This window comes from Nilaparvata lugens, chromosome 2 (genome assembly GCF_014356525.2).
Source record: "Nilaparvata lugens isolate BPH chromosome 2, ASM1435652v1, whole genome shotgun sequence".
Lineage (NCBI taxonomy): Eukaryota > Metazoa > Arthropoda > Insecta > Hemiptera > Delphacidae > Nilaparvata > Nilaparvata lugens.
In genome coordinates this window covers 50,414,714-50,438,291 of record NC_052505.1, presented here as the reverse complement: position 1 = coordinate 50,438,291, position 23,578 = coordinate 50,414,714, and the positions used below count along the sequence as shown (strand labels likewise).

The 23,578-nt window shown below is 34.1% G+C and overlaps 1 protein-coding gene and 1 long non-coding RNA gene across 2 annotated transcripts in view; one reads left to right on the top strand and one right to left on the bottom strand.

The window, feature by feature from the left end:
• Window positions 1–23,578, top strand: part of LOC111051193 — a 99,927-nt gene that overhangs the window by 32,039 nt on the left and 44,310 nt on the right. The gene's annotated exons all lie outside the window — the stretch shown is intronic.
• Window positions 14,084–21,248, bottom strand: LOC120349922. The gene is made up of 3 exons (XR_005570516.1): window positions 21,108–21,248; window positions 17,707–17,827; window positions 14,084–14,281 (listed from the first exon to the last, which is right to left on the bottom strand). It is a non-coding gene; the product is annotated as an uncharacterized LOC120349922 (long non-coding RNA).

Below are 23,578 nucleotides of genomic sequence, written 5' to 3'. Positions count from 1 at the left end.
TTGGATGGTATAACGATGTAAGTGCAGTGAATAAACGTGAAAGTGTTGTGATATACAAAATAATTAATAAGAAATCCAATAGAAATAGTGATAGCTTCGTAGTGAGTGAAATACAGAAAAAGTGGTTTAGCAATGTGTTCAGTGATAAAATGAGTCAAGTTAGCAATATCGTTAACATAAAAATGACAAGGACACACAGGATACACAGTGAACACTTATGCGGTAATACAGGTACGCCTCTTATAATTTATTATTACTATTATTATGAATATCTTACTTTTATAATTTCTTGCCGCAATTCAATATATAGGCTAGTGTTCTTTGCACAATTTTATATAAAAGCAGTGATACTCTGCTTAATTATTCCGCAATATATCCGTGATTTAATTTTACTTCCTCTTTATGTTTAAAACTTTTAAAAATGTAAATAACTTCAATCCTCTTTTCTGTAAATATTTATAAATTGTTTCAATATAGACCTAATATTCTTCAAATAATATGACCTTTCTTATGATATCTCTTATACCTATGACTTATAGTACGACCAATTTTCGAATAACACGATAATAAAATTCTGAGTTCGATTCTTTCTCTAAAAATTCATCAATCGATAAATTTCTTTTCTGTTCAAAAATTGGGTATGGCACGTTTTGCTTGTTTTGTATAACAGTGAACAGTAATATTCAATTCGAAAAATTCACAACCATGAATTTTTCAAAATTTTCTCGTTGTCAGCGCTATAGTATACTGAGCAACTAAATAATCCTCGCAGTCGATTATCCACCTCTTCAATGCCTATCACTGTTGGGCGCCAAATCATGTGGTGCTCTTCCTGGGGGAGTCACTCTCACCTCCAAGGATAGGACAACACACGTAGGGTGATGTAATGCTGTATTTAAATGCCTCACGTTGGGCCGCAAATCATGTGGTGCGTTTTTAACGGCTTCACACATGTAGGGTGAATCTTGCACTGAGTCAGTGGTGTAGTGGCTATAAATTTTGCAATGGCGTGTGAGGACGCTGAGTGAACACCAGACTGATTGACTCACTACAAGACTCAATACAATTGTCGGAATCGCGGGAGGCCTAAACGCTCGCTCACCCTTGATTCTTCTAATGACAGATTGTATAATGATGAAATTTTTATAAGTAGTGTAGCGACGCTAAACACTGAATACGGATACCTTAAAATTATTACCTGTGAAGAATGAGCATACAAAATCATACAGGTCGAGCAAAAATCCCGATGTAGCTAATTTACGGGACTGCGTCTCTAATAAGTTCTGAGGATTAAAATACGGTATTTGAACCCAATATCGTTCAGAATATACTTCGAGAACAGAGTCTTGTCGGTTTTAGCTCTATTGTAGGAATTTATATGATCTATGGCTGCCTCTGCTGTACAATTGATGAGTTCGCTCCAAATTCGAGGTAGGTAACAGATAAAAGCTGATATATGAGCAGGTAAGGACAAAGAATAACTATCTCGATCTGACCCCACTCGCTACATCCACTTAGACCTGTTCCAATATCCAGCTTGATTCAATTATTCAATGATCGTATTCGATCGGTTCTTGATGATATAGAACGTATCAGACACAATAATTGACAGGCTTAAGAAATATCGAACTCAGAAAGCGAATTAGCAAAACTGAAATATTTATAATAAAATATGTAATCATACAGTGCAGATTCAGAATTGATTCACAGGTTGATAATAATTTAGCATTGATAGAATAGTTAAAAATTTTCTTGTGCTTGCATGATACCATGCGTGATTCAGCAGAATTTTACAATTGATAAAATTGAACAATTTTGAAAGAATAGTGAAAAAATGAATTATAAAATATTTAAAAAAAAAAAATGCTCGGGGTCGTGGTTCAGGCAGCGGAGGATAGTTAATCAACTACAAATTCTTAGAAATTAATATGAATAAATTTTAGGCTCTTAATAACTAAAAGCGCTTGTCGGCGTGGCCAATAATTTAACGAAGAAAAATTTATGTTTTCTGCACTGAAATATTTTCGAAGCGTAGATTGGGGCCCCTTATGACTTATAACTCACGTGAAATTCCTTGGTAGTCGTGGTTTTCTTCTTTAGATCAAAAATCGTTTGATCGGCGGCAATCCAGGCTTGGTTTTCAGCACGTGGGGAATTTTAATTTAAATATCTCCTTCACCGAATTAATTAAGGGATAATTTACTTTAAGCTTCTAATTTATCGATTGATGAAAACAGAAATTTATAAAGAACAAATAGATTGGCCTAAAATATCGGCTCACAAATAGAACATTTAAAAATCGAACAAGAAATTTTACAAATAGGTCTTTGGTAACTATGAAAGAGATCTACACGGTAAGGATTTCAAAAGGGAAGTGCTCCTGTTTTCTCTAAGCCTTTAGGCTAGACCTTGCTTCTCGAATCTCAATGTAATAATTTGCATAAAAATTGCCATTGGTAGAACGCTTGTGACGTAAACATGACGTCAGTGGCAAGTAGTAGAATACAATTCCTTTAATTACAATAATAATTTAATTTATGTAATTCTTAAAACTGCTTAATCTTATAGACATAGTTCCTCTCATACAATGTACATGTGCTAGTATAACTGATAAGGCAGGGTTGTTGTCTGATAATAGATTAACGTGTGTTGCTTTCAAACGATCACCGTCTTGGTGCCATTTCTATGCACTGTGATTGGTTGTAGACCTTCCAGAGTATATTTAACAATAAGTTTTATGAATGCAAAATTTAAGTTAAATAATTTAAATGATTGACAAATCCATATAACCCTTCGAGAGAAGGTCAGTGCCTTCTAAATTCTAAATGCTTATCTATCTAATGATTTTCCTCTCACTACTTGATTGATTTGAGACTCATTTATCACAGATTTCTGTTTACCTTTCCTTATGGATCCACAGCATCAACAAGAGTAATCCTTGAATTCTTGTGCATTTCAAGAAATTGGGGTTTAGCCGAATTGCACTAGTTCGGAGCAGCTTGTGACGTGTGAAGGCTGCTTCTTTGGACGTTTGCACTCAACTAACTCAGCAAGACGGCCGACTAGTGACCATTCGATGATCTCGTTCATCTGAAAATAAATTTATAATTTACATGTAATTGAAGTACAAACAAGAGTACTTCACTACAGTTACATTCACTTCGAACTGTCAGATTTTTCCTTATTAAATAACATCAGTGTACAAGCATACATATTATTCTTCAGAATATAACTCAAAATAATGTCAATATGAAAGTCTTATGTGAACGTGAAGTCTGTTATATACGAGTATGCTGATATATCATTATCATGTAGGCTAACCGAAAATGGTGGAACTATAGTTCACTAGTGAATGAATTGCTTAAATTATCAACGCATATTCATACTGATTCCATCTCAAACATCATCTTGTTAATTTCTCCACTTAGTACACACTGAGCGTAATTACAGTTATTCAATGGAAAACTATCAGTGCTATAAATCATTACGAGACTTCCGGCTCTTCAAAAATAAAATACAAATTGATATCCAATGCACAATCGATAAGCGCCACTACAAAACATTATTTGTTTTAATCGGAAAAGTAATTTCATTTTGATAGCTTTCGCAACAGGTAAGACCAATATGCACTCTTGTATGAATAAACTTCACAGCAGAACGATTTGCAATGGTTAAGTTATATTATTATTATGAGGATTACACTCGAGCGAATTCCGTCCCGTATTCACTTTTCGCCCTTTCTTGCCAAATAAAAGTTCTTTGCAAATAAACACTTACTCATTCCACATTTCGCTGGGTCGAACCGTGTAACTCCAAATGTTTTGGCAAGGCATGACAGAAACTTCTGATATTGAGTTGGAAAAGTTGTTGAAAGGATATATATTGTTTCTTCTGTTGACCAGTTTCTGTAACAATAGAAAAATAATTTCTGGCTATACGTTGGTTCATCAAGCTCCTCATAAAACCTACAAACTATTAAGAAGATAAATCTTCAATCTCCGAATTCGCGTTCTAATCTTAATAATGAATTGAGTAAGTGAATCTAAAATGAATCCCTTGATTTGATATTTAAGTATTTCTACACTGATATGTGAATACGTTGAAACATTGTTATGACTGTGACTTCCAGTCATGAATAAGGGAAGAGTAGTGATTCAATTCATGGTCGCCACAACTTTAATATGGGATTCACCCCTCAAAATAATGATGTATTCAACATTATTTCACATTTGCAATTTCACCGAAAGTAGAAAATTTGCAAATAATTTTGATCAACCGACCAGTTATTTTCATTTGTTTGTAAAGCATTCAACTTTCAGTTGCCTTGTATTATACTAGGACATCAGAGAGTAGAGTGGAGTTCCAAATAAGAATTCTCTCTTTGTCTTTCATTTAGCAGTGTTCCATTCTGATTGATTCGAATACTGATGTAGGCCTGATGTAGGCCTACCGGTATATCATACAAAGTTGAATTGGAATAATTGAAGTAAGCATTCAATAGAATATTTCAAGGAATGGCTATACATGGAACACAAAAGAAATTTGTAAATGTATTGATGGCATACTGCAACGTGTGCTCCAGGCATTCATTATTGATGATGTTTGTTTTCAAAAGGCTGGAATTTTCATTCTAAATGTGAACAGCTATCAAAAATATTCTAGCTTGTTTTAGGTTTTAATGTTTTCCTCATTTCCAAGCTGGAGAGGATCCTTTCATTTCGAAAATATATTGTTAGACAACTGTTCCTAGTTCATCATTGAATTTTCAAAGTGGAAAAAATTTCACATTCAGTTCGACTTTGGAATATTTCTCGCAATTTTCCTGGGAGATAGGGCGTATGAGTAGCTTCACATATCAATGAAACTGGGATGAGAAAAAACAAAAATTGATTTCAATGAATTTTCTCTCATCTTGAATTGGATTGAAGATAAGATATCTTGAATCTTAAGATATCTTGAAGATTGATATCTTGATTGAAGATTGAAGATATTGGATTAGATAAGATTTCTCTCAAATTAGAGTACTGGAGGATCATGAATAAATGTTTTCATTACAAAATTTATGAGAGAATCTTATTATCACAGTTACAATCTTATCTTCCAAAAATGTAATTTTATGAAATGTGACAGATTTAGAGGAATTCGAAGAGTAAATTTCGTAAGAATAGATGATTACGTAGTGTCGAAATGGAAGAGAAAGTACTTAATGACGAATAAAATGGAATTGTATTCTATTCTAATGTGAAAAATAAATGGAATATAGTAATTAAAAGAAATTCAAGCGAAAGAATGGCAAAATCATGCACAAGATCATGACAAAAAAGTTCACGAGCAAGAATAGAAAATAGTTGAATTTTTGGTAGAATGTTCATATTGCAGTTGAGTATAGATTTTGCATAATGTCTACTCACGCATGAGACTCAAGAGTTCTACTTATTATTTGAATAGGGTTGAGGGCGCTTTGAGAGGTTGATGCTTTTGCCGAATGGAAATGATGAGTGTTGAGGAGGTTAATGGCTGAGGGTGGGTGGTATGGGGTGGCAAAATGTGTAAGTTAACGATTTCACGCTGGAGAAGATGGTTCCTGAACGCCGTTTATGGGTAGCAGGCACAATATACGATATGTTAATACTGCAGACTGTAATATTAGTGACGAGGAGGGAGAGGAGCACACCCTTTTGTCCCCTTTGTTTTTGCACTCTCTTTGTTTTTCGAATAGTTGGCAAAGTCGTAAATTCAACGGATATGTTTTTGCGAGTGAAATTATTATTTCTACATGACAAAAATGCTCCACAGTCCACTTACAAATGAGCATTGGATTTTCACAAAAAATCCCAAAATTAGTTATGACAATAGAATAACCTGTAGTGATGAAATTTAATGTATTTTAAAGGAATTAAACTATGTGTGAGTGAGATTAGCCACACAGTTATTTCTAAGTAATTAATTGAATCGATAATGGAAGTTTCACATGAAATAGACCTGCTCTTGATGTGATAGAATGATTAGATTAGAAGCAGCCATTTGACAAACCTGTGAAGAGTAATAATAGATCATTTGTTGCATGTGTTAAACCAGTTACATCGATTTTTGCCGTCCTTATGAAATATAACAGATTAAAGGGAACTTGGCAAACACATGATCACGTCATTTGTTTGTCATGTTATGTTCAATAGAATTTATAATGACGGCAAAAAGTTATACGTTCAAAAATCGATTTATGTTACTAGACTTACATTGAATAAGTAGCACGTCTTCATATAAATTCCGAATTACAATATTATACACTAATTGAAATTAACCGACGATCGGTATTTCGATTCACAAATATACATTCCATACTACATGACCCAATCATTAGTAATATATCAATATTTCTATTGTCTTAGGTATAATCTAAAGAAGGTGACTTATCATTTGAACTCCCGGAATTATTCAATTTTATTGAAGAGATTGGTCGAATATGTGTGAGTTGATCTTATTTTATGCGTTTCATGAAGCATGAAATTGACTAGAATAATGAATAATTGAATCATTGAATAACAATCAAGACTGAAAACTCTGAACAATGAGCATTTAGTATTCAAGCAACATTTAAAAATTCACAGATGAGTATTTAATGATCTTTATCTTGTTATAAGATGCAAGGAGATAGAGTTTAGACGAGCTTGGAAAGTTAACTAATTCTTTCTCAGATAACTCTGTGGAATTACTTCCCAAAATTTCAACAAGATCTTCTTCCCATGGGAGCAATAAATCAATTTTATTCAGTACTATAACAAAACACCACATTCTACAATCTTATTGTAGAAGAATAAATTTAGATGAAAAATAAAGTTTCTATAATAATTATCATTCTAAAACGTTGAATGGAATAATGGAAGAACATTGCTGAATGAAGCTGGATTTGTGTGGTTCAATTGGATTGTAGTAGAATGTCAGAATTTCTTATGAATGTAATCTATAGGATTTTGTGTGGTTTAACTAGAATATAGTGAAATGGTAACATTACCCAATAATATGATTTTGATAATATTTAATATAATATAATAGTATAATTACAGTGAATTAGCAGCTATGAAAGAATTTTTCTTAGCATTCTTATTTTCTAAGTAACATTCTTATCTAATGGTGACACATAAATGAATAAAGAAGCAAATAATTTAAAATATAGGGGACAAAATACTAAATGATTATGATTCTGAAACTGTCAGAGTAACATTCCAGATTTAGAGAATATTATAGGCATTTACGATGGGACTTTATTGTCAGAGTTGAACAACAAAACTATGATCACTTCAAGTGTTGCCCTGTATTGCTGCAATAATATTATAAACTTCATGACAAATATACGTTAACTATATCATGAGATGTTTCAAAAAACCACATAGTATTTAAAGCGACTGTGAAGATCACACTTTATTGCAACCCGTGTTTAGCGTTATATTGCACAAAAATGCTGCCATATTTCCCTATATCAAACCATTCGACGTCATATCAAGGAGATTCATCCATGCTGAATGCATGTTTCAACTTGGAAAATTGTTTCCAGATCATCAGAAACTATGAACACTCATTCATAAAGAATAGGTGAATTTGAATTTCATGTTTGGTTATTGCATGCTTTCCATACAAGCCTCCAGCCGTCTCTTCCTCCTATCAGAATTCAGATGGATGACGGTAATAGCTTCTACCAAGCAAACATCAATTCTGTCCGCTTCTCTGACACAGACAGACCTTGGACAGACTTAGTATTCATCGACATTCAGGCCATCGAATCCGAGTTACATTCCAACTCATCATCCTTCGAAATATCATCGATCGTATCCAGCCCAGATAAGGAGGTAATTAAACTGTGATGGATCCGAGGTTGGGTCAGTTTTTTCACACAGTAGAATCACAGTGGCAATCTAATAGTATCATTACAGTCTAGTAAAACTTCATCTCTGGTCTGATTTATAATATTAAGTGTATAAAATCGTATGAATTGAAATGAAAATTTATTGACAAAAAAATTTATTCGAATTATGAAATGATTTAAAATAATAAAACTGTTATGAAAATGGATTAAACCAGTTCACCCTTTTAGAACATGCTGATATTGATAGTGAAGATACTACTTTTTAAGTTAAGATTCTGCTTTCATCCATTGGTGGAGTGATTCGAGATGAGTATAAAACAAAAATGCTACTTCCTATAACTCCTACACTAATGTGCAAGTCAAAACTAGATTTGCCTCTCGAGAATTTGTTCTCTTTAAGAGTAGATTTCAGGAAATAATTATTCTAGAATGAAGCATAATGAAGATCGAGAACGCATCCATCACCGAAACAAGTTGCAGTTCTACGGAGCTAACGACCAACAGTTTTAACTCAGTAATTAATTAGGGTCCCACAAGAGATAAAATTCAACTTGTTTCGACTAGCAGCACAGCACACAGAGTGCAACGAGAGTTGCATTGTTCAAAAGGAGGTGGAACGGAAGTGGAAAGATGATCTTGCTTGATATATGAGAGCAAAAATTAAGAAGCTGTAACATATTCCAGTATTAACTTATTTTACCAGCTAACTCACATTTGTGAGAGAGTGTATGTATTATATTGCTAGAGATAGCAGTGATTTAATGTAAAAATTGATGTGAATGTATTTTAATAGTAAGTAATTGAAATGAAATAAAATTAAATTGTTCTGTTAGCATTTACGATTTCGAAACTATTTACAAATCAACAATTATATTTAAAAAACTAAATAGTCATTTTCGGGTACACACCGTGGAATTTTTCATCAAATTCCATGAAATTGAAGAGCGAAAAATTGACAACCGACTTTCAACTTCATAAACAACTAGACATGTTGTAAGTACCGTCATTATAAAACCATTTTTAAGCGTGCAGAGTCAAAAAATCAAATTTGAGATATCATTTTCCCTCAATAAAGGAGACTATAAAGAACAATTTTTAAAAATCAGATTGATATCTTGAAAAATGACAGAGTTATGCCTATTCAAACATAAAAACAGGCCAATGTTATAACTCCATAACGACAACTTTTCCCTTTTCTGCAACATTACTTTTTTTCATATAATCGACGAAAAAGTCGACTTTTCAATAGATTCTGATCAACAAAGGAGATCTTACTGCATGGTAATCGATTGAAAACTCGAAATTGATATTTTTGACTCTACTCTTCCGACAACTGGTCCCTTTTCGCTTTCCACATCACCGGCACTACGTACCTGATTGAATGATTACAAAAGTTCAACAGTTGAGTCATAATATTTTGACACAGTCACACACACATGAACTCGCTCACTCACTTCCATCGTCAACAGACGACGAGATAATTATTATTATCAGCTGTTTTTCCAAGGATGAATAATAATTATTCTTTTAGTGTTCTTCAGCGAGTCTCCCCAGGGATGAGACCTAGTGCAATCGAATTTTTATATTATAAACCTACTATAAATTTCGTGAGAATATTTAGAGCCATTTTCGAGATCCGGTGAAATATAAACATATAAACATCTAAACATCCAAACATCTAAACATATAAACAGATATTGCTCGTTTAATAGTTTACGATAAACAGCCTGAGTAGTAAATCAGTATGTGCTTGGTTTTAGAATCGTAAATGAATACGGTCCAATGTATTACCATTAAGAAATACGGTATTACTGTAGAGAATATGCTTTATGTATGCTTATACTGCGTATGTGTATTTAATATCAAAGCTCTCTATGCAAAGCTGGTGGAAATATGAGAATATTATTTTTTATTTATTTGCATGAATACATATACATGGATATTGTATTGTATATTGTGTACAACAGCTTTATAGGTATTGGAAGCTAACAGCTTCATGAGTATTGAAGGATTCCATTAGTTGAAAACTGGGATATTGGTATATCGAAAATGTGTTAACTGAAAACATCAATGTTTTCATCCAAATTTTCCATTGCAAGCAGCACAAGCTTTTACTCAAAAGTTAGCTTCAGTTCTAGACGTAAACGAAAAGTTCACGGAGAGTGAAAATTTATTTACTTTCACTTATTCACTTAAGTTATTTTTATTAATTAACCTATAGCTATATTAAAATCCGAGGACAAATTGATATAGTTGGAAGTTGGAGATTCACTTGCTACTAGCATTTCCTCTCACTCTACACACTGATAAACTTATTGAAAACTTTTTATCTATAAGCACTATCTGCTTCTGTAGAATAATTCATAATCAAAACGTTGAATTAAGAATCATTGATTCCAAATTTCATAATGGAAAATGTATACCAAGAGATCAATTCAACCTATAACATTCTATAAATATAATCCATATTTTTATAGATAAAGCCATAGATATTAGGGTACTCTATAGTATAATCATTTATATAGATTAATCAACCTTTATAATCTATTCTATTTTATATAGATAGCTGGACCAAAGTGATTGTTCCTCAAAGAGACCTTACTCACAATGGTTCTCCAAAAAATATTCAGTTGTTCTCCGGGCCGAGGAGGATGAAAATTAGATGTATGGACCTTTTTTCTGTATAAACGTTTCCACAAAATTCTGTCGAGAGGTAGCTAATTAATTGTCAGTTATCAGTAATAAATTAAAACTATATTGCATTTAAATTTATAATAGATGCTCCTTTCATATCAGAAAATGTTTATTGATTGCAAAAGTTCATTTGACAAATTAGTTTAAATACCTTATTAATAATAGTTACACTGATGAGTAGAGAAAAGCTTAACGTAGTTGTACATTGACTTGCTAAAGCAATGTTATTCATACGAATACTGTACTACCAATACCTACTATTACTTCAGAAGAAATAGTAGGTATTGGTACTACTAGGTGATACTGTATCATTATTCAAGAAACAGAATGTAATCATGAATTTCCGATAGGAGCGACTGTCCAGTCAATATGGGGATGTGCTGTCGTATTTGCAAAATATATTTGCTGATTACTGTGTGTTATTACTGTTTTGGCCGGGTGAGAGGGTGCAGTATGAGAGACTACCAGCGTCACATAGCTTCACGAAAATGTACTAGGCTAATAGGGCTATCGGCTTGAGTTAACAGTGAAATTTGTAACATAAACTACCCTTACCATGGGATATCTTCTTATGTTATGTTTTCTCTATGATTTTTATCAGTCACCGTGGTGTAGGTTGTAAGGTTAATCTCGTAATATAGTGTATACACACAACACGAGGTACACGACCATGACCTTCCATCAATATAAACTATACCTATATACTCTCAGTCTCATAATATGACTCTATACAGAGTGATTCTTAATTATGGTAGAATAATTTAATACGTGATAGTAGAGGTAAAAATAAGAAAAAAGTTCTTATAAACATTTATCCAGAAACGCTTTATTAGCGAGCTATACAGAGTGAAAGATTTCGCCCGGAATTCAGTTCCTCTGGTGAAATACACCAATGCTGAACTGTTTGGGAACTAGTTTTTGAAAAACTTATGCTAGATTCATATGGAAAAATAACTGAAAAATTGAATGAAACTAGTCTGGAAGCTGTAGTGTGAGTAGTTTTTGAGAAAAAAGTTGAAATATGCAAAAAATCGAACTAGAAAAACACAGACTTCTACGTTTGATGCCCAATAAATTTCTTTAATGACCAGTAAACAAATAATTTTTCGCAATACAAATTGTAGAGAATCTAATTCTGAAAAGAATTATGTAAGCTGTAAAAACTAAATTCAAACAATTGTTGAGGAGAGAACTAATAACTCATAGGTTGTAGCTGATTGCAAATAAAATATTTGGTTTTTTATGAAAAGTTTTATTTTTATATGAAAGTAACATATATATCCAAATGACACTAAACTTATACCAAAAGACCAAAGATGATGTTTAAAGTGACCTCCGTTGTTCTGAATGCATATGTTCAGATGTCTTCTGATCGATTGTCGGACCCGTTCAAATATTCCAGGAACAAATGCCAAATGCAGGAACAAATTTCAAGCACCTCACATTTTTTCTTATTTTTTATCATTCCTATTCCATTCAAAATCCTTAATGAGAGTTCTTCAATGGTATCAATCGGAGTATTGTATACTAAGGTTTTCAAGTGTCCCCAAAGATAAAAATCCAAAGGATTTATGGATATGAGATTGAGATACTCCTTATTAGGAAAACTTTGTGAACACTTCACTTTTATACAGTCCTATCTTGTGGTCCGCACTTAGAGGCTTTGTTAGCCAAAACTTTCACTTTTATAAAATCTTTGACACATTATCCTTTTGAAAATGAGTATCTCTTCGTCCGCGCAAAGTGAGGTAGCAGACACACTGCCGACGGCGGTAGTAGCGGTGGTTGACGCTGAGGGGGGCGCAATGGAGTCCACCGCCCAGATATCTCCAGTTACTGCCATGAATCCTGGGAACAGTAATAAATCATTAGAAATCTCCAAAGAAACAAGAAGGAAGATTATATTAGAGGGGTTACTCAAGTCATTTTCTAACAGTTTAGAAAAAACAATGGCAATAGTAAAGAAGGATATAAAGGCGGAAATGAAGGAAGTGCGGGAATCATTGGAGGATACGTCAGTGAGTAGGGATATGAAAGGGGTCATACAAGCGGTACACAGTAAGTTGGATGCTATTGATAGCAAGGCAGAAAATTATAGGGAAGAGTTAAGGGTAATGATAGATTTGCAAAATGAAAATCAGGAAATAATTACAACCGGCTTAGCAGCAAAAATAGATACAGTTACTTGTGAGTTGTGTGTTTGATTATTTCCTCTTGTTACTATTTTTTTCTCTCTCTTCCTAGAATGACTTCTGTTTAATCATAGTGACTTTTTTTTCATTTCATTTCATTTTCATATTTTCATTTTATTATTTGCTGTGTTTATTTTTTCTGCTATCTAAAATTGTGTTTAAATTTTCTGTTATGTATATTTTTCAGAAAGACTTTTCGTAAAAATTTCATAAACTTTTCATTTCTTTCAATATTTGTATTAAATATTCATTTTTAAATTGTTTCACTTGTATTATGTGTTAAGAGAGCAATTATGGGATATTATCCTTGTGCTCTCATATGTATCTCAAATAAATAAATAAATAAATAAATGGTTAAACACGAGGTACACGACCATGACCTTCCATCAATATAAACTATACCTATATACTCTCAGTCTCATAATATGACTCTATACAGAGTGATTCTTAATTATGGTAGAATAATTTAATACGTGATAGTAGAGGTAAAAATAAGAAAAAAGTTCTTATAAACATTTATCCAGAAACGCTTTATTAGCGAGCTATACAGAGTGAAAGATTTCGCCCGGAATTCAGTTCCTCTGGTGAAATACACCAATGCTGAATTGTTTGGGAACTAGTTTTTGAAAAACTTATGCTAGATTCATATGGAAAAATAACTGAAAAATTGAATAAAACTAGTCTGGAAGCTGTAGTGTGAGTAGTTTTTGAGAAAAAAGTTGAAATATGCAAAAAATCGAACTAGAAAAACACAGACTTCTACGTTTGATGCCCAATAAATTTCTTTAATGACCAGTAAACAAATAATTTTTCGCAATACAAATTGTAGAGAATCTAATTCTGAAAAGAATTATGTAAGCTGTAAAAACTAAATTCAAACAATTGTTGAGGAGAGAACTCATAGGTTGTAGCTGATTGCAAATAAAATATTTGGTTTTTTATGAAAAGTTTTATTTTTATATGAAAGTAACATATATATCCAAATGACATTAAACTTATACCAAAAGACCAAAGATGATGTTTAAAGTGACCTCCGTTGTTCTGAATGCATATGTTCAGATGTCTTCTGATCGAATGTCGGACCCGTTCAAATATTCCAGGAACAAATGCCATTTCTCAAGCACCTCACATTTTTTCTTATTTTTTATCATTCCTATTCCATTCAAAATCCTTAATGAGAGTTCTTCAATGGTATCAATCGGAGTATTGTATACTAAGGTTTTCAAGTGTCCCCAAAGATAAAAATCCAAAGGATTTATGGATATGAGATTGAGATACTCCTTATTAGGAAAACTTTGTGAACACTTCACTTTTATACAGTCCTATCTTGTGGTCCGCACTTAGAGGCTTTGTTAGCCAAAACTTTCACTTTTATAAAATCTTTGACACATTATCCTTTTGAAAATGAGTATCTCTTCGTCCGCGCAAAGTGAGGTAGCAGACACACTGCCGACGGCGGTTGTAGCGGTGGTTGACGCTGAGGGGGGCGCAATGGAGTCCACCGCCCAGATATCTCCAGTTACTGCCATGAATCCTGGGAACAGTAATAAATCATTAGAAATCTCCAAAGAAACAAGAAGGAAGATCATATTAGAGGGGTTACTCAAGTCATTTTCTAACAGTTTAGAAAAAACAATGGCAATAGTAAAGAAGGATACAAAAGGCGGAAATGAAGGAAGTGCGGGAATCATTGGAGGATACGTCAGTGAGTAGGGATATGAAAGGGGTCATACAAGCGGTACACAGTAAGTTGGATGCTATTGATAGCAAGGCAGAAAATTATAGGGAAGAGTTAAGGGTAATGTTAGATTTGCAAAATGAAAATCAGGAAATAATTACAACCGGCTTAGCAGCAAGAATAGATACAGTTACTTGTGAGTTAAATGGAAGAATAGATAACCTAACCAGGCACGGCCCTAGGGACTTTGCCGCCCTGGGCGAAATCGGCAAACGCCGCCCCCCCCCCCCCCAACCAGGTATAATAATTGTTTACTCAAAAATTTGCCCGAAGGTTATCAGCTGTTTAAGTTGAAAATGACATTTAAACAAATATTTGACGAATGCATAAAGGTATGGAGGGAAAATTTTGGAGCACAATTTTCAACTCTACAGCTCTTTCAAGGATAGTAAGAGGATTAACATATCAAAAGTCCTCACCCTTACCTCATGTGCTAAAGGGGTGGGGGTGGTTTGAAAGTACCATTTTTCATTTTTCTCATATATCTCGGAAACTATGCATCTTATAAACATCTTTATTCCGTACAAAATTGAAGCTCACAAAATTACCAACAAGTTTTGTTCTTTACATTTTTTTCATATCTCTTATAGTTTCTGAGATATCCGCACTTGAAGGTGAGACATTTTTTGAAAAAACACTTCTGCCTCCAATTTTTTCATCTTTTCGGCCTTATAATTTTTGAACGATTGATAAAAAAATCCGTGCTGATTATAAGCTGACTGAGCATCAAATTATCTTCAATTTGATGTATATTTTCACTGTCTTACGCATTTCCCTTCGACTGTTGCAGCAGTTTTAGTGTTGAAAGTGAAAGTTTTGTTTGGTAGAGGATTTCGATAAATCTGATACTTTTTGAGATATATATGTTCTAAAGTGATGCATTTTCGAAAACCCAGTTTTTTCCATTTTTCGCTCTTTCAATTCTTATAACTTTCCAACAATTGATGGAAAAAGAATGTGCTTACTACGAGATTGTAGAGCATTAAATTATCATTCATTTCATGTATAATTCGACAATTTCACGCAGTTTTAGGTTTGAGAGTCAAATATCAAGATTTGCAACAAGTGACTTTTTTCAAATATCACACTATTCTGTGATCATAAATTGGAGTGTGCTTCAGTATGAACATCCATATTGAGTACCCATTGGAACGTCTGCGGAACTGAACACTGGGGGTGTTTCTAAACTTCCTACCAAACAAGACATTCAAAACTAAAACTGCTGCAACAGTCGTATAGGAATGCATGAAATAGTCGAATTATACATGAAATGGAAGATAATTTAATGCTCTAAAATCTCGTAATTAGCACATTCTTTTTCATCAATTATTGAAAAGTTAAAAGACCTGAAAGAGCGAAAAATGGAAGAAAAACTGGGTTTTTGAAAATGAATTACTTTAGAACATATATATCTCGAAAAGTTAGTATCATATTTATTGAAAACCTCTACAAAACAAAACTTGTAGGAAATTCATTGAGCTTCATTTTTATGTGGATGATTATGTCAATAGAACTCATTGTTTCCAAGATATAAGCATGTAAGTAAAAGTGGAAAATGCATCTTTCAAACCACCATCATCCCTTTAGCACATGATGTAGGGGTTGGGATTTTTGATATGCTCACCTCCAAACTAGTGTCAGCAAAGCTGCAAAGTCTAAAATTGAGTTCCAAACATTCCCTTCAAATTTCATTGTCAACTGATCTATTGTTGCTGAACAGAAAATTTCACTCACAACACTAAAACTGCTGCAACAGTCGTGAGGAAATGCGTAAAATGGTGAAAATATACATTAAATTGAAGATAATTGTCAGCTTATAATCAGCACGGATTTTTTTCATCAATCGTTCAAAAATTATAAGGCCGAAAAGATGAAAAAATTGGAGGCAGAAGTGTTTTTTCAAAAAATGTCTCACCTTCAAGAGCGGATATCCCAGAAACTATAAGAGATATGAAGAAAATGTAGAGAACAAAACTTGTTGGTAATTTTGTGAGCTTCAATTTTGTACAGAATACAAATGTTCATAAGATGCATAGTTTCCGAGATATATGAGAAAAATGAAAAAATGGTACTTTCAAACCACCTCCACTCCTTTAGCACATGAGATAGGGGTGAGGACTATCGATATGTTAATCCTCTTACTATCCTTAAAAGAGCTGTGGAGTTGAAAATTGTGTTCCAAACTTTTCACTCTATAATCTTTAATTGACTGGACTAGAACAGTAACACAAAATATCTGATTAAACTATTTTTATGTTCGGAACAGATACGGTACACAATAAGAAAACATAATTGAGACGGTAGTTCTAAATCAAGAGACTGCAACAGAGTATTGGGCCTATTTAACTTGCTAAGTAATCAAAACTACAATTGCTACAACACGAGTTTGTCCAACACATTTGTTTAATTAAGTAGAACTCGTCTGACCTTTGCATAGAAAAATTCCTTCTCCAGTTCTTCAAGATCTAGGGACTGAGCTATTTTATGTTCGCTAGACCACTCAGTCGTTCCTGGGACATTGTTGATCTTAGATATATGTCCTCATCAGCTTGAGTTTGGAAGTGCTTGTTATAAAATTTTACTATTCCCATTGAATTTATTATTTATTTGCATTTAAAAAAATTCTGTTCCATAAAATTTGCCGCCCCAAAAAATCTGCCGCCCTGTGCGGCCGCCCGGTCCGCCCACCCCCTGGGGCCGGGCCTGAACCTAACAGTACAATACACCTCGCAAATTCAAGAAATAGCAACAAACATTAAAGCTGATTGTCAAAAAGAAATTCAAGAGCAAGTAGTAATTAAAACACAGGACATAAACTCGATAGTAAATAGGAACAATAGTCAACTTATTTCCATAAATCAATGACAGAATAGTAACTCTACACAAATAACTCATCTAAATACTGAGATCAATCAAAACAAAGTACTACTTAATTCATTGGAGACAGCCGTTGGAGAACAGCAATCATTTTTATCTGAATTAAATGCCGAAGTAGTAGATAATGAAACAGAAGCTACTAGTCATTGGAAACAGACCCAAGAGTAGTTAGTACAACTCGAGAGTCAGGTACATCAATTTCCACACAAGAATGTAGAGCCTATCCCCATAGCAACGTTTGATTTATTGTACAGTTTCAATGAATTAGGCCATTTTGACAATACAGACCGCTATCTTCAACCTAAAGAATTTATAGATCAGATAAAATTGGTACAATCTCTTACACCCACGTCTTGGAATATGTGGCGACTCTGTTTATCCAGTTTGTTGAGCGGTGAACCTCTGATGTTTTTCCAGATCCATAATCATGAATTCAGGACGTTAGACGAATTCAGTGCAGCTTTCCTGGAACAATATTGGAGTAAAAATAGACAAATGGATACACTAGCCAATATCATAGCTTGTGAATTATTATTATTATTAGCATATGGCACATATATATATATAGACACACACAAACATATAGGTAGGTAGTCAGAGAAAAAATCTGGTCATGAGACCATTGTCAGGTTAATAAGATATTGTAAATATATTAAATTTTGATGTCGAGGTTGTCAAGGTAGTGTAGTGATTGTGGAGAAGCCGAAATAAAATCATTTAAATCACCTTGGTAGGCACATATATTACAATTTCTGATGATATGCTTCAGCATCTGTCTAGCCTCTCCACAAGAGAACTTGAAGCCAGTATATGGGGGTGCTTCTAATTGTCCCAGTGATTAAACGCATAGTGTGGTTCAGTTGCACATTTACTCTATTCACATGGGCACTATTGAACCATACAGCAGCACAATATTCAGCGGTTGGATACACCAAACCCAGAGCAGAACAGCGCAAAGTTGTGGCCAAAGCACCCCAAGTAGTGCCACAAATTTTTTGAATTAAGTTATTTCTTGTTTTCAGTTTCTCAGCAACATTTTGGATATGGTGTTTATAGGATAGAGTGCGGTAAAGTGTAACTCCCAGGTACTTGGGCAAAAAATTGTGTTGCAGGTGAGCATCATCAAATTTTACCTTCAACTTCACACTTGCCTCCTTATTATTCAGATGAAAGCAGCAAACCTTCGTTTTCGTCATGTTGGGCTGGAGCCTCCACTTGTGGAAGTAAGCTGAGAGGAAAGACAAGTCTTGAGTCAGGCTGCTTGCTGTTTTTTCCATACTCCTGTCCTGAATGGCTATAGCAATGTCATCTGCATACACAAATACTCTTGATTTGATATTTGGCAAATCAGCTGTGTACAGATTGAAAAGAAGGGGGGATAAGATAGATCCCTGTGGCAATCCATTGTTCAATACTCTTATCCTGCTCAGCCTATCATCCATGAGAGCCCTGAAATTCCTGTTCTTCAGCATTTTATTGATCAATTGAATGATTTTTAGACTTTGCAGGACCTGTAGGAGTTTAAATATGAGGCCCTCTCTCCACACTGTGTCATATGCAGCACTCAGGTCCACAAAGGCAACAGACGTCTTCAAGCCTTTCTGGAAACTTGCTTCAATATGTGTTGTCAATGCAAGAACCTGGTCTGTGCAGCTCAAGTTTGGCCGAAATCCTGCTTGTTGAATTGGAACATGTTCCAGTGAATATAATCCTAGGACAGACGACACATATATCAATTTTGTTACTTCAACGCAAATTAAGAATGCTCAGTTAGATGAGCCTATAAATGATCATGCCTTAGCAAACATAATCCTGAAAAAGCTACCCTTCCGAGTCAGAACAGCATTGGCTACACAGCCAATAACTGGTTGCAAACATCTGTTAAATCATTTACACGGTATACAATCTGTGATGGCAATATCAAACCACCGGTCAAATCAGCCATATACACAAAATCAGTATAATTCAAATGTTAAGCCCCCGAACGACCCCTCGGTTTGAGCGTCATAACGATCAGAAACAAAGTAACAGCTGGAATAATGGAAATTTTCAGAATCGTTCAACAAATCATTATTCACAACAAGCAGACCGAAAGAATTCTTATGATGACAATGACCGTTTTAACACTAATACTGGATATACTCATAATAATTACAATAGAAGCTATAACCTGCCACCACAACAAGTAAGCACAAATCACACCACCGAACATGCAACTATAATAAACCCACAACAAGAGCATACTGATCATAGAGACAATATATCACCAAACACAGAGAAGTCTGCATCTAAACAATTATGGCTATATGATACTCCCAACACAACCCACATAAGCTCAGAAAAAATAGATGAAGAAAATAAAGATACTTCAGCCTCATATACTACCTTTGTGAACGACTTACCAGAAATATTATTAGAAGAACAGAAACTAATACAAGAAGACAACCCACCACCTAAAACCGCCGCCCATCATGCACATAAAACACCCCACAAGCATCAATCCCTATTGAGCCTTATATTCCCCCCTGAAGAAGCACTACCGGCCAAAACCCCACAACAAGAACCGATCCACAACAATAATGCCCCAATTCCAGCACTACCAAATGCAAACAGTCACCAGGAAGGGACTACCACCATGCATCCACACACAGGACCTATGCACTCGCATCAATCAACCCTATCGAGGCAGACCAAGGACACCAAGAGGGAGGACCGGGAAGACGGACTACAGGACCGAAGGAGCATGCATTGCAAGGCCCGGAGACGGAAGCACCCGAGGAGGACACTGGACAACTGACATCAGGACTGGGATGATGGACTACAGGACCGAAGGAACCAGCATTGCAAGGCCCAGAGGCGGAAGCAACGAGGGAGGAACCGAGCGCGCCGATGGAGTCCACATGCACGTTTCAAGGAGCCGAGGAGGACACCAGACCGACACCAGGATGGAGGACAAGGGATCGACATCATGCATCCGCGGCACATATGCTTTAAAGCTTATACTCAGCGTTGTGACCATAAAAATGGAGCAAATAAATGGGATAAAAATGGAACTACTAACAAAACTACGATGGATTCATGCATGGGCAACAAGGAAGTGGATTATCATAGGAGATTGATAAAGGATAGAAGGTGTTTAAGAAGATTGAAGGAAATAAGGAATTATATAAAGAAAGTGAAAGTTCCTGGCTACTATATGTTGAGAGGCAATATTATTAAAGAGATGATAAATGTTTTGATATGCTGTGTAATGTTTGCTATAGCTGTGATATGGATAAAAGACTGTGTTGTGGACATGATGAAAAATATTGTATTGTTATTATTAAAAGAATCTACTATTGATAATTGGAAAGCTAATATTATAAAAATGTTTATTGTTGTGAGCATAATGATTTATAATGAACCGAAATCGAGAATATTGAATGAAAATGAGAGGAAAGATGAATTAAGACTACTGGATGAATGGGAAAAGAACAGATTAAAAGGAATTACCATTAAGGAAGCAAGGAATTGTTGAAGAGGATATACAAGATACCGGGGCTTTGAATTCATGAAGGATAAATTATCAATAGGACAGCCTCATCAATCGATAGAAGATAACCTAACCGGCCTATATCAATATCAACAAGGAGAAATACAAGAAGATACAGGAAAACCATGAAACTTCTACATGCAATATCGTCGAATTTGAAAGAAAATATGATAAGAAGACAAATATAAACAGTATTATCAATCAATTACTGACCTGTCTTAATAAATTTAGTATTGAAGTGTCACCTCGTGTAGCCAAATTCAATTTTTAATTCACTCCAACCAATAGAGGCCTGTAACAAATCAAAGCACAATTTTTAATTATGTATTTTCTCACTAAGCATCGTTTAAAAAAGGCCACAAGATGGGATTATGTAGAATAAAATAAGATATTTACCTTAAAATTTGGAAATTGTAGAAAATAGGTTAACTTGAACCAAGAATGAGAATTGATCAATAGTGAATTGTGACGTAGATAGTATGAAATCTAGAAATCATAGACTAGCAAATGCCCACTAAATCAAAAGCACAGAGAGCCTGTTTAACACATGTTGATATAAGCGCCTGTTATAAGCATATCGATGAAATGATTGTTCCCAAAAAACTATTTATATATGTTATTTAATGTATCAGTTAATGTTATATATATTTATTTAGATGTTTTATATTATTATCATTGTTATTACCACGTTGTTACCAAAAACCTCAAACAAAGCCAGTTACCATTATGTGGCCCAGAAAAACCAAATATGGCAAAGAAGAATTGTACCTGATCTATAGAATATTGTTAATATTATTATTTATTTATTTTATTCATTCATTTATTGTATAAAATACTATAATCATAATACAATTATGACATTGGAGAAAACTAGGCTGAGCCTGTACTATTTCTCTTCAAAAATTTTGATAAAATGTTAATGTTGTCCAAAAGATAAGGTTATGTAATCACACACTGCTTCGTCACTTGATTTTCGGTCCAAGAATGATAAGAGACCTAAAAATTGTGAATGATGTATGAGCCCCAAAATTGTTATTCGAAAGTATTTTTGAAAGAGATCTATTGTATAAGAATCGAAATGTTTGTTGTATGGAGAATAAGTTGGTATCACTGCAAGGGGCGGATTTGAAAATATTGTACTAAGTTTATAGAGGGGAGAAATGTATTTAAGATGTTATATTTGTGATATTTTTATGTTGATAAGGAGGAATTTGTTATTGTCTTGATGGAGATTTAAGGGGGGCGTATGCAGAAAAGGTCTGCGATTTATTAGGAGGTTTTTGAAGTGTGTTTCGGTGGATATTTCTAGGTTATGTTGATGTGTTAAAGGAAGAATTCGTATTAAAAACATTGTTGATTCTCAAAATATTTTGAATTCAAATTTGGGGGCACGTGTAACATATCAAAATTCAATAAGCAAGCAAAATCGCTAATTGAAAGAATTTTATAGGTCTGGAGCAAAACAGCTATTCTATTATCGCCAAATGTGATAACAACAAATGAAAGATTAGATAATAACGGGTACCATGGTTAAAATTAGAACAGCCGAATAGAAAAGAATGTTATTTGCTTTTTATTATATTATATAAAGTATTGGAAATTTTGAGGTTAGGCTCAAATACCTACTGATTGGTGACCCAATAATCGATCAAGCTGTATAATGTGAAATCTAGCCAGACACCTTCGCGAAAAACTTGTTGTAAACAAATAGTATTCAACTAGAGGATTTTGGAATGCACATGGCTACTAGTTATAGAGGGAAAAACAACTTATAGCATTTGAAAATATTTATTATCTGTAATGAGCATGAACAAATATACAAAAAAAAAAATAATAAAATATTAAGGAAGTAGGATAGTAATAGGCGCATGGATACAGTAGTGAATTTGCATGAACCAATCAAATTACAGTAATCGATGGGCGGCAATAGAGAGCCGATTCAAATGTATATATGAATATTTTTATAAATGATATCAATTTATAAATTATCACTACAGTAGCCTCTCTCTTAACCAGACACCTTTTAACCGGACATCGGTTTAACCGGACTACACTCCACGGAAGTGACATCTCTTTAACCGGAAAATAATCATCAGCACATCGGTTCAACCGGACTGTACAGTACTTCTGCACCCGCCACGAATCATAATGGCTGTTTGGTTTTAAATATTTCAAATGTAAAAAGGCTTAGCAACTAACTATTTTCTTGTGTTTTGTGTTCACAGATATCATAATAAAGCGTCTAGTTTTATTATTTTTACGTAAAAGTCATTATTGGCTTATAAACTACAAAATATGCATACCAATTTAACAACTTTTAGGGAACGTCGGTTTAACCGGAAAAAACGTTATCCGGACTGGCCTCAGTCCCGATGAGTCCAGATAATAGAGAGGCTACTGTACTCAGTTTATGTATCGGATATGGTTCGAATAATTATAAAATGTTATACCTAAAATATAGGTAATAATTTAGTAGATTGGCACGGACTATTTGATCCTTTTAATGGAGTAGTAGTGAAATATTTAAATATATGTAAATTTGTAAGTCGGAAATAGGATTGTAGAAAATAAGGGTACGACTTCCCACTTGCCTGCCAGATGCCACCATGGAACGACACTAAATTTTATAGAGCACAAGTCCCTTCCTTAAATTGTACTTTTGAAAGACTTAAAATATAAATTAA